Below are 11,745 nucleotides of genomic sequence, written 5' to 3'. Positions count from 1 at the left end.
CTTACTTCTAGCAAATATATATATATATTTATGTATGTAATAGATATTTATAATACACTATATATTATATATTGTTTAATCTCTAATATAACGATAATATTAAATATTATGTAATATTTAAATAAACATGACTTTATATTTCAACGTGTTGTCAAACAAAGGTAAAACATATACATTTAGAACTTTTTTAAATAACTTCTTTCTTTTCAGCAAAGAAGAACTTCCAATTTCCAGAGAACATTTGCCTTGCAGTTATCAAATACACCCAAAGGCTAAGAAGTGGATAGAGATTGTCTTCACTATACACTTTGCTAGTAGTTAACCTTTTTAGTGCTCCAGGCCTAGTGAAAATTACAAAAATAATTACGAATAACCATATGGTAAAGAAAAATCAGTGGTCATGAACAATTTCCGGGAAAAATTGAGGTGCCAGGGTTATAGTTTATTCAAAGGATTCTATATTGGAATGTAGGCCTATTAATAAATCTATTTCTAAAAAATTGCGGTGCTCGCATACATTGAAATGCAAGCCTATTAATAAATCTATTTTTGAGATAGATTTTTAGACCTAATTGAAATGTAATCTCTACCATGGAGATCATGAATGTGAAAAAATAAGTAAAATTTAAAACTATAAATAATAATTCTAGTAAAAAAACATTTGGACCGTTAGTTTCCATTGTTTTTAGATGAAACACCTACTTGCATCCATCTTTAAAATTGATGCTTTACACTTTTTGGACCGCATACGTAGTTATGTGGTCCAGCCCACATGAAACAATTTTCTTTCTATATTATGGGACCATTTACATTTATTTTAAGGATATCACAATCGCTATTAAATGTCAAATTAAATGGCTTGGGGTATATCAAGAATTTGAGAAAACTTTTTGTTTTAAAATTTTGAGTCCAGTCAATGAGCTCAATTTAATATTGATAGATAAGAATGATTGTGATCTCCTTGTATTAAAATAAGGAAAAAGTTTATATGGAGCCAAGCCTCTAAACAATCAAACTAGAGTCCACCTCGAAAAGTTCACTAGAAGATATTATTTTGATGCCCAAATAAGCTCAACTTGATATCTCAACATCAAGATGTACAGATATGAGAAAACAAATGGATTTCAAGTTTTAAAAATAGTGCATCTTGTAACATATTTTTTTACCATTAATTTTCAGATTTTTAAGTTTTCATATATCTGCTCGATCTATACTATTTTTAAAGATTTAAATTTATAATTAAAGATGAAAGTATATTTCAAAACTATCACAAAGATTTCTAGTATTGAAACCATATATCTCGACACTATTTTAAGGTGGGCTTTATTTGTTTAGAGCCTCAGCTGTATACAAACCGCACCCTTAAAATAAGTAGTCTTTCTTATAATTTTCCTTATTTGTCACACTCTCAACGCTTACGTCCAACTAAAGGAATTGAAATTCGAAAACAAAGGACAAATAATTCAGTCATGGCAGTGCTCAAAACAACTACGTTACCATTCCTGGTCGTGGGACAAATAAGCCTTCTTGACTCCACTAAATCACTTTGTCGTCCTAGGTAGCCTTAAGAACCACTAAACTCTTACTTTGTTTAAAACATACTTGACCACTTACTTAATGATGCAACTAATCCATCTTTCATAACCCAATCAGCACGTCCATTGCATTGTTTGATTATACATGTATTATTCCTTCGAGATGAGTCAGTCAAGCAGTTATTAATTTGAACCAAAAGTCTATTGCAGCCCCCCTGGTCAACCAGATTTTGGTAAGATGTTACATCATTTGATATATCTACAACAAGAAAGAGAGAAGAAAAACTAGGTTAGGACTAGTGTTGGAAAAATCGAGCGGTTCATATCGAAACCGCGTTAGATCGAAATTGGTTGGTTCCAGTCTGGCCCAATTTTGGTGAATTAACGGGGTATTTCAGAAAAAAAAAAAATTACTTATATATTTGTTATAGTTTCTGTTATTACCAAAATATCAAATAGTTTATGTTATTATTGGAATATCCGTTTTTTCACTTCATAACGAAAATTTTTTAAAAAAATAGAAGTTTTTTACCTTTTTTCGGCTTTTGAACAATCGAAATGGCTGGATTTTCGGTTTTACAAAAATCGAAAATATGCTAATTTCAGTTGTTGAACAACCAAAAATAGCGGGGCTCAATTAAGTTTTTGGAATACACAATCCTATTTTATGTTGTTCAACAACAAAAAATATAACATTTTCAGTTGTTGAACAATCGAAAGTAAGAATGCAAATTCTAAGCTTCTGTTTTATTTTCGGTTAGTCAACAACCGAAAATAGGGCATTTTCAGATGTTGAACCATCGAAAATAGGACATTTTCAGATGTTGAACAATAAAAATGTTCAACAAGACATTTTCGGATGTTCAACAAGACATTTTCAAATATTGAACAACCGAAAATGTTCAACAATACGCAATCTTGTTTTCGGTTGTTCAACAACAACAAAAAATAGCATTTTCGGATGTTGAATAAACGAAAATAGTACTGCATATTCCAACAAGCTTCTGCCGATTTTTTGTTGTTCAAAAACCAAAAAAAAGGTAGAAAAGTAGTTTTTTTAAAATTTTCGTTATGAAATGAAAAAAACAGACATTCCAGTAATAACATAAACTATTTGGTATTTTGATAATAATGAAAACTATAACAGATATATACGTAATTTCCCTTTTAAAAAAAATAAAAAAAATTTATAAGATCCCAAAAAAATAAAAGATTTTGTTTTTAACGTATTTTTTAATGTTTTTCATCATTTTGAAAGAGATTGGAAATTGTTTTGACCATTAATACTTATTTTTACATTTTTCCATATTTGTTTTGAAAAATTTCAAAAATACTCCTGGGTACAAATCTATTCCTTAAAATCTATTTTTTTCATTAATTTTCAACTTCATTTAGATGTACTTTGTTTAATCATGGTTTAAACATATTTTTTATATTTTATTTTTTAATTTTCTGAACACTTTTTTTGACCACAGACCTGCCCGGTTAACCATTCGGATTAGATTTTTGCTCCATTGGTTAGGATCCAGAAGAGAGAGATTCTCAACGCTATTTGTATTCCTGTACGTGAAAGGTAGATACTCTGTCGTGGTGAAAAGATTTCGTGCTTCTGGGACTATATTGTTCATTTGCACGCATGGGCAAAACTCACGCTGATATTTTTTGGTATCCCATGAACAATTGTTAACTTTTTCCCTTTTAAAAGGTTGTTATTTCTACTTCACATTCAGGATTTTGCAGCTCTAAAATTATTGCATATATGTTAGTACATGAATAAAATAAATAAATAGTCCATAAACAAAGTCTAAAACAGTCTATTTAAGTTTCAAAATGCTTTTTTGGATTCATGATTGTGGCGGTAAAGATTATCGACATGTAAAGTATTAGTTTTTTAGTTTAGCTCTATACTGGCTTTTTGAAATGAGATTCTCATCACAATGATCAATAGATTGGGAACTGAACCGGTGAGGAGTCTGATGCAGTAAAAATCGGCCCGATAGACGGTCAGACAAATTTGACCAGTCTTTATAAATATTTATAAAAATAGGAATAATAACTTAGAAATATATAATATTTTATAAAAAAGAAGTTGCCCATTTTGTTTGGCTGGTCGAACGATCGAAATTGACTTATTGGACTCGTTAAAACCGGTCAAACTGGTTTTGAAAAGTTTTTGACAAAATCCAAAGTTTAGTTTGAACCAAACATACTAAGATAACACTGATCGGCGGTCTGACCAATTGGACTACCAGTTCAATTTGGTCATGAAATCTATGCTTATAGCTTCATTTTTCATAAATTAAATCAGTCTTTTCCCACCTGGTGTCCATGGAAAATATGACTATTACATAACGGTGATGGGCCTATCTAATACGATCCGATATAAATGTATTCTCGAATTGAATTTATCATTCAAATTGGGGAAAATGCCTAGAAAATGCAGGATCACCTTGAAAACAATTAAGACAGACGAATTCGTCTCTAGTTTGGTTTTTGAAGCAGTGTCAAAGGTTGTCAAAGTTATTTTGAGGGAAATTTATCAAAAGTATTCGAACTCAATACTCCGCATTTTCATATAGTTATTTTGAAATAAAATCAAAAAATATGAATGAAGTGTTAAATTATCCATCTCTTATGAGTAGGCTGATAAATTTCTCTTATTTTAATTGAGATGATGAATCCATTTCAAGACCTATAAACATTGAATTTAGTAAAAATTTCCTAAGATTTCAAAAAAAAATTCTGATCTATTTTCCTTAGACATGGACCACATTATTTTAGAGAGAAAGAAGCTCATAGGGGTATGGGTGAGGAACCTGTGTTTCATCTTGGTCTTTGAGTCAAAAACATGTGGTCTGGATTGGGGTTTAATTTATCCCCAATTGTCTTTCAAACTGACTCAACAAATTTCACATCTATTGGTCATCTTGGCATTTAAGGGGTTTGTAGTCCTCGGTCAAGGTTGAGCCCAACTGTTTCTATGGGGCATCACCTTCATGCATGCTCCAAATCAAAACTTGGGTGTTTGTCTCGAATTTTTATGTCTATCAAGCAGGTTCATGGATTTGCGAGAATTCTTTTATTTATGATAGATAACCATGGAAAAAATTGCATTAAGATAAATAAATAAACAAATTTGACGAATTCGATTTTTTTGATGTTGGACAAACTACTAATTGATCATCTCAATATCGAGAAGTATAAAGAGGAGAAAACAATAGAGTTAAGTCCTAAAATTAGTACACCTTGTAATACATTATCTAAATTATCTATTTTCAAGATTTCATGCATTTATATATCTGCTTGATTTGAAGTATTTTTGGAATTCAAAATTTTATGATGAGAAACAAAAATAGATTTTCACATCATCCTAAGAGTTTTCGACACCAAAATTATGTCTCATGACAAAGTGTAGGGAGCATCTTTACTTGGTTGTTTAAGGTTGCAATGTTATGCAAACCACACACTTTTAAGTTAAGGGCAAACTTTATATGTTTCCTCTACAATATAAAACTTATATACTTCCCTTTATCCAACCGTCCAGTCAGAATGGAGGGCTAAGATTGCCCCAATCACAATGTCACATCTTTACACTATTTTATTTTTAATGTTTTTTTTATAAACTATTTTGATACCAAATTTTTGATGTCCAATCCTCTATTAAACTTGTACTAGTAAAAAATATAAAAAAAATATTTTCAATAAAATAAAATGGTCAAAATACCCTTAAAATTTTCAAGGGGTATTTTGTTCATTATACTTTATCAAAAAATTATTTTTAATATTTTTTTATAAGTGCAACCAAATGAGAAGATGATATGTACCAAATTTCATATTCATACAATTTGTAAAAAAAAATTAAAAATAAAATACTTTAATACGTCGGATCTAAGATCAAAAGATGAGTGGTTCTCTTGATCAAAATTGGATGGCTGGATGTTAAGGGAAGCTTAGATCTTCTATGCTGTAGAGGAAGTATAGAAACATTTCCCTTAAGTTAATAGGTACTATTATTAATATCCCTTATAGAAGTTCGAAATAGTGAGAAAGTATATAGGGATTATGACATCATTGAAGGTATGGCCTTTATTAAAGCAGAATAATGGGTCATGAGTCATGTAGCTTACCTTAATTATTTAGGAGAAAAGCTTTAACACTGATACCGATGATCATTCAAGGCTCAAATTCTTTTAAAAAATAAAAGAGATCGTCGCCCTAACGACTTGATATTTTATTTTACCAATATTTTCCTAATAAATTTATTCGTATCTTGTTTTTTAGATACCATTGGATGGGTACTTCATATCTCATTTTTTATGTTTCGCGTTGATATAATTTAGGGGTCCTCTGGGTACATCCCCAAAACGTGAAACTTACCTTATGTGGTGTCGTTTCATCAAGCCTAAATTTTTGCTATCACGAAAAGGGAGATTTTGTTTTTATATAAATGAATTCACAATTGCCATTCAAATCATAAATAAATTGGGATGCCGTTTCTATAAGGCTTAGTAACAAAAAATAAAAAATCCTAAAGCTTCACCTCTAAATTTCATTCGAAAAGACTTTGGACATGGGAAATTTCTATGATGCTCGAAAATCCATTTTTACCATCGATTATGGAATATGTAGCTCAAAAAATAATACAAATCTTGTGGATTTGTGATTACTTTGAAATGGGATCTCGATAATGTGTGATAATATATGTTATTTTTAAGACTTGAAATTCTAAAATTTTTACAACCATAGTGGTGAAAGTCAAAATTTGAAAGTTTTTCTCAACAAACATAGCAATTTTCTATGAGTTTTGAAGTGAGGCTTTCTTATTTTGATACGGTTCCAGCCCTAAAAATTATATTTCGTAAATTATTTCATAACTTCACAATATTGGCACAAATTCCAATGTTCATCGGTTTTTGCCCCAAAAACTTAACCAAGAGTTACAGGGCACATGGTGAAATGGATATGCCTATAAAAACTAAAAATGGCAACACTGACTATTAATGGCTACTTTTCAAAATTAATCCATTTACTTGGAGAAAAAGATTTTTAATGATGATGACTATTCAAAAGTATAAAATCCATCAAAATCTAACTTCTCCTCTCTGCTTCGGCCTCCGTACCCCTCTTTCTTCCTTATTCCTCTTCATTAATTAGGTAAGGTTTGCCTTTATATTTTCAGCTCTTTTTATTCCATTTTTTGTCTTTGTTAGATTTCTCGTCTTTGCATTCTCATTCTACCCTTTCTAATCCTCATTGACTTGGCCACAGATGTTTTTTAATTAACCCTCTATTTCTTTTTACGAGAAATTTAAATACTGATTATGTTGGGTCAAGTACAACATGAAAACACGTTTATGTCAAATTATAGGCCGTACCTCTTTCTTTGTTCTTTTTTTATTTTTTTTGCATTTTATTTTTTTTATTTTTATTTTTTATTTTTTTTATTTTATAGCTATGCCTGTCCAGTAAACCGAATACTAGGTGGGTTTTTTAATTTGAATGAAAAACAACTACCTTCTAAATACCGGGCAGCCATCTCTCTATTCTTTTTACCTTGCTAATACGTATTCTTGGTCCCTAAAATCTGTCTCTAAAACCATTCCAAATCAATTGTCTGCCCCCGCTTTATCTCTCTAGCTCTCTTTCTCTCTTGTCTACCTCTGCTCTCTCTCTCTATCTGTACGTCTCTTTTCTTTGCATAAACAAAGGAGGATCATCACCCACTCTCGCACCATTATCCTGACATAAAATCTTTCGTTCATTAACAATCCAAAGAAATGAGAATTTTCCATTTTAAAAAGGAGAACCACAGGAATCACATGATATAAAAATACTTCCCCAAGAACCCTCATACATATTCCAACAATGGCCACTGTTGATTGTGATGTCCAAGGCCACTCCATTCGAGAATTACGTAATTCGGCATTTTTGGTTGTCAATTTTAGAAGGGATTTCAAAGATTACAAGTATTGCGAAAATTGCAGTTGCCCATTATTCAGCAGAGGAGTCATTTGCTGTAAATCAAGCGATCTTGGAATATAAAACCAACTGCGCCCTTTGTTACAAAAAACCTTTACTGCAACAAACCCCATCATTCTCTTTCTCTCAAACAATCAACAAATCTTCAATGTTTTCAGAGACATAAACCCGGTTTCATCATTCTCAAAGAAAATCCACAACTCGGGAGCCATGGGAACCAAAACAAGAAGCAACAAAAAAACCCATGGACCTTACACTCATTGCTTCTTTGTCGCCTCCATTCTCTCAAGGAAAGTTGCATTCTCCGCTTCCATCCTCATCTTCAGATTCTGCTAATCACAACATAAAAACAACCACCTTTGCCAACAGCTGAGGAACAAATTTCTTTTAATCAACCGAGCAGCCATTTTGGTTGCTCTGGTTGTAGAAGGAGAGAGTGTCGTATAGAAGAGAAATGAGGGAAACAAATGGTGAAGTTGGTTTTAGGTTTCAGAGAGCTGTTAGGTAATTGCATTATCGAACGCTTGTTTTCGTTCAAACTAAAAAAACTCATTTCAATGTTCGGTTTACAGGAGGGGATAACTTCAAAAAAAAAAAAAACTTCTCGGAAGAGAGACAGCCGCCCGTAACTTTGGATAAAAGTGTTCCCATATTTTAATTAACGCTGCCAATATGACCTTTACATAAATTTTTCTTTTTTTTATTATTACTATTATAGAGTAAGTAAGTGGGGGAGAAGGACCCTACCTATTTTTCATTAATAAAAATTAAGACAGGACAACTTCATTATTTTACACATAGCCTTCACTTTCATGTCAAAAACTTAATAACATTAAAAATACTTGCAAAAATCCATTTTGTCATATTCTACCTTGGCAAATTCCCAATTTCCTCAACATCTCAAGGTAATTTGATCTCTATATAAGTGCATACTAACCACCAAGGTTGCAAGAAACAAGAGGGACCATAATGGCTTCTTCCCAGTGGCGTCTACATTCGATGGCCTTCATTATTTCCCTGGCTTTGCTTTCTCAAACTTGCAAGAACATGCCATGGTCAATATCGTAAAATCTCAAATTCAAGAACAATTTTTAGCTTTTGTTTAAATTTTTAACTCATTTTTTGTTTGGTTTTGATCAACAGTTTGGATGAAAGGATTGATGACGAAACTGGTGCCACACAAGACGTGGGGATTATTAAAATGAGGCATATTTTAAAGGCACTAAGAGAACCGGTGGCGAGTCCACTGCCTCCCAGATTAAATCCGCAGAGTCCGTGGTCCAAAGCTCAGGATGGTCCAAACTAATCGCAATGTCAATTATATATATTATCATCATATATGAGACCACATATGGATTGTGTTATTCCTAGAATTACATAAAAAAAATGATATTATTTGGAGAAATCTCTAATTGGATGGAACAATTATCGCTCTTGATTTCCTCTTTCTACTGAATTTACGTGTGCTCCTACATTATTCTTAAACGTAGAAAATTTATTGAAAAATATTGTATTTTAATGCTTCTTAATGGTACATTTGTTTCGCTCTTCGGTTGTTGCACAAAGTTTGAGAAATTTTTGTTTTTTTTGTTTTTAACTTTGAGTTTAGTCAATGAAACACTCTCAACCATCGGATTTGAAATCTGACAGACAAGAATGATTGTGATCTACATGTATTAAAAGTAATTGGTCTCTTTATATACTTTTCCCGAAAATAAATGTTGCCAATGGAAAGCAAATGATGTATTGATCATTTCCTAATTAAAGGATAAACAATATTAGTTGCTTTGGAAGTCCAAAGAAGCTCACCACCATGCTCAATTGTAAACAAACGATAAGGAAAACTCCAAGAACTAATATTTAACCAACAGGTCGCTTTAATTAGGGAAAGCGTCGTTAAAGGTTGGGGTAGAAGGGGAGGGAGAGGGGCTATTGGCCCATAATATTATTGCTCACCAGTGAAATCCATGGTCAATTACAAGTTTCATCTTGAAATCATGACAAGATTTTATGTACTTCAAAATTTCAAATATCTCTCTCCTAGAAAAAAGGTTTATACCTCCGAGGGTTATTACGCCCTTATGACAATGTGGGCAATTCTGTATGGCGAGAATCTTTGAATAGAGACTCAAGGGAAGATCTCCTCTTTGGAGAGGAGAATGATGGCTTAAGAGGTAAAACTAAAGTTTGCGAGTTACCATCAAGCATTTCAACCACCTTCATCATACTTAGACGGTCAGTAGGTCTGTATGTATCAGAAACCAACCACAATCATCCTTTTTTCCATTTTTTTTTCCTTTCTTTTGATATCTCCCAATTCAAGATCTCCTCCACATTCAAGGTGAGAATATACCCAATCTGGAAAGTATGCCTCGCTAGAATTAGTCGCTTGTTGATCAAAATTCTTTCTCCCACCAACCATTTCCAAAAGCAACATTCCAAAGCTATATGCATCTGATTTATGTGAAACAACCCCAAATAATCTTGAATATACTTCAGGAGCCATGTAACCGATCATTCTTGGCACGCCAGTTAGTGCTATTACACTTAAATTGTTGGAGTATAGCTTTGCGAGACCAAAATAAAAAATCTTGGGGCAAAAATCTTCATCCAACAAAATGTTATGAGGCTTGATGTCGAGATGGAGTGTGCGATTTTCGCAACCACGGTGCAAATACTCGGCCCACGACTTGTACCAAGTGCTACTTTGTACAGTGTTTCCCAATGGAGGCTGTGGCTTCACGGTTTGTCAAAGAAAATGAATCTTTCAAGCGATCCATTGGGCATGAAGTCATATATAAGTGCTCTTTTCCAACACTGCGCAAAAACCAATAAGGCGAACCACATTTATGTGGTGTATACAGCCAATGGTTGCCACTTCATTAGTAAATTCTGCATCACTACCCTTTGGTTCTACTAGCACCTTTACAGCAATGAGGCACCCGTCAATGAGTTTACCTTTGTAAACACTTTCAAAGCCTCCCTGACCTAACTTTTCTCTCAGGTTGTTGGTCATTTTCTGGATGTCCTTATATGAGTATCTTGTGGGCATTTAATTTCCATAATTCTTAAGGAACTCCTCAACATTCTGGCCCTTAACTCCTTTGGACATTCTTAATGTTCCTTTGGACGTCTTGACAGCTGCTATTGTTACAATTAGTATTGCTCCCATTGCAATTGAAACACATGTAAGAAGAGATAAAACATTTATGAGCAACAATGGCATAGTGGCAAGATGTCTAGCAAGAGTGAGATCTGTGAGATATGGGTAGGAATCAAAAGTTTGTAAGGATAATATCGGAGGATGATAAATAAATTTTTCAAACTCCAACATGGAAGGTCATGCTGGTCCCGAGCCCAAATAAAAGAGGAGGATAGTGTTAGTAGGCAGTCAGCATAATCTACATATTTTCTTGAATCCTAAACTGGTGGAACAAGATTCATGTAACCAACTTCAAATAGTTGAGGTAAGGATCGGATGACGATGATTATTATTATTATTAAACTTGGTTATTGATTTGGATTATTCATTCTAAATAAGTGCAATTTACACTAAACATCAAAAATATATCCATCCAATTAGATAGTCATTGGAGAAGTCAGAATAGCTGGAATAATACGGATGATAGACAGAGAGAGAGAGAGAAAGAAGGTCATTGATTTGGATTATTCATTCAAAATAAGAGAAATTTCCCCCTAACATCAAAGATTTGTCCATCAATTAGACAGTCGAAGGTAAAGTCCGAATAATAGGCATACTTTGGAAGAGAGAGAGAGAGAGAGAGAGAGAGATTTTTGCTGCCTCTTTCATTACCTGCAAATTAGCAATCCAGATAAACAACATTAGAGAGAGGAGAATAAAATGAGTAACTGATAAAAAAATTAAAAAAAAAATAATTACTACATATTTCTATGTCAAACCATGATGAGATCGCCATGAATGTTTCTCAATAAACCACAAAATTAGACTAGAAAAATGAAGATCTTGTTATACACATCATTTACTTGTTGGGCAAGTCGCAACGAAAAAACTTAAACTTGACAACCAATAAATATAGAGAAGATAGAAATTTCTGACCCCACGAAATGATTCACATTTCTCCAAGATATTGCTTTTTTTATGAATTTTTCAGGAGTACTATTATCAAACTCAAGGTCATTGATTTGGATTATTCATTCGAAATAAGTACAATTTATACTAAACATAAAAAATCTATCCATCCAATCAGAT

General features: G+C 32.6%; 1 pseudogene; it reads right to left on the bottom strand.

The window, feature by feature from the left end:
* Window positions 1–9,768: 9,768 nt before the first annotated feature.
* Window positions 9,769–10,566, bottom strand: LOC148779013 (rust resistance kinase Lr10 pseudogene; annotated as a pseudogene).
* Window positions 10,567–11,745: the final 1,179 nt, after the last annotated feature.

This window comes from Amborella trichopoda, chromosome 13, assembly GCF_054954075.1.
Source record: "Amborella trichopoda isolate Santa Cruz 75 chromosome 13, AtrichopodaSantaCruz75HAP2 v2.0, whole genome shotgun sequence".
Lineage (NCBI taxonomy): Eukaryota > Viridiplantae > Streptophyta > Magnoliopsida > Amborellales > Amborellaceae > Amborella > Amborella trichopoda.
The sequence above is the reverse complement of the archived record's forward strand: the minus strand, read 5'-3'. Positions and strand labels throughout refer to the sequence as shown.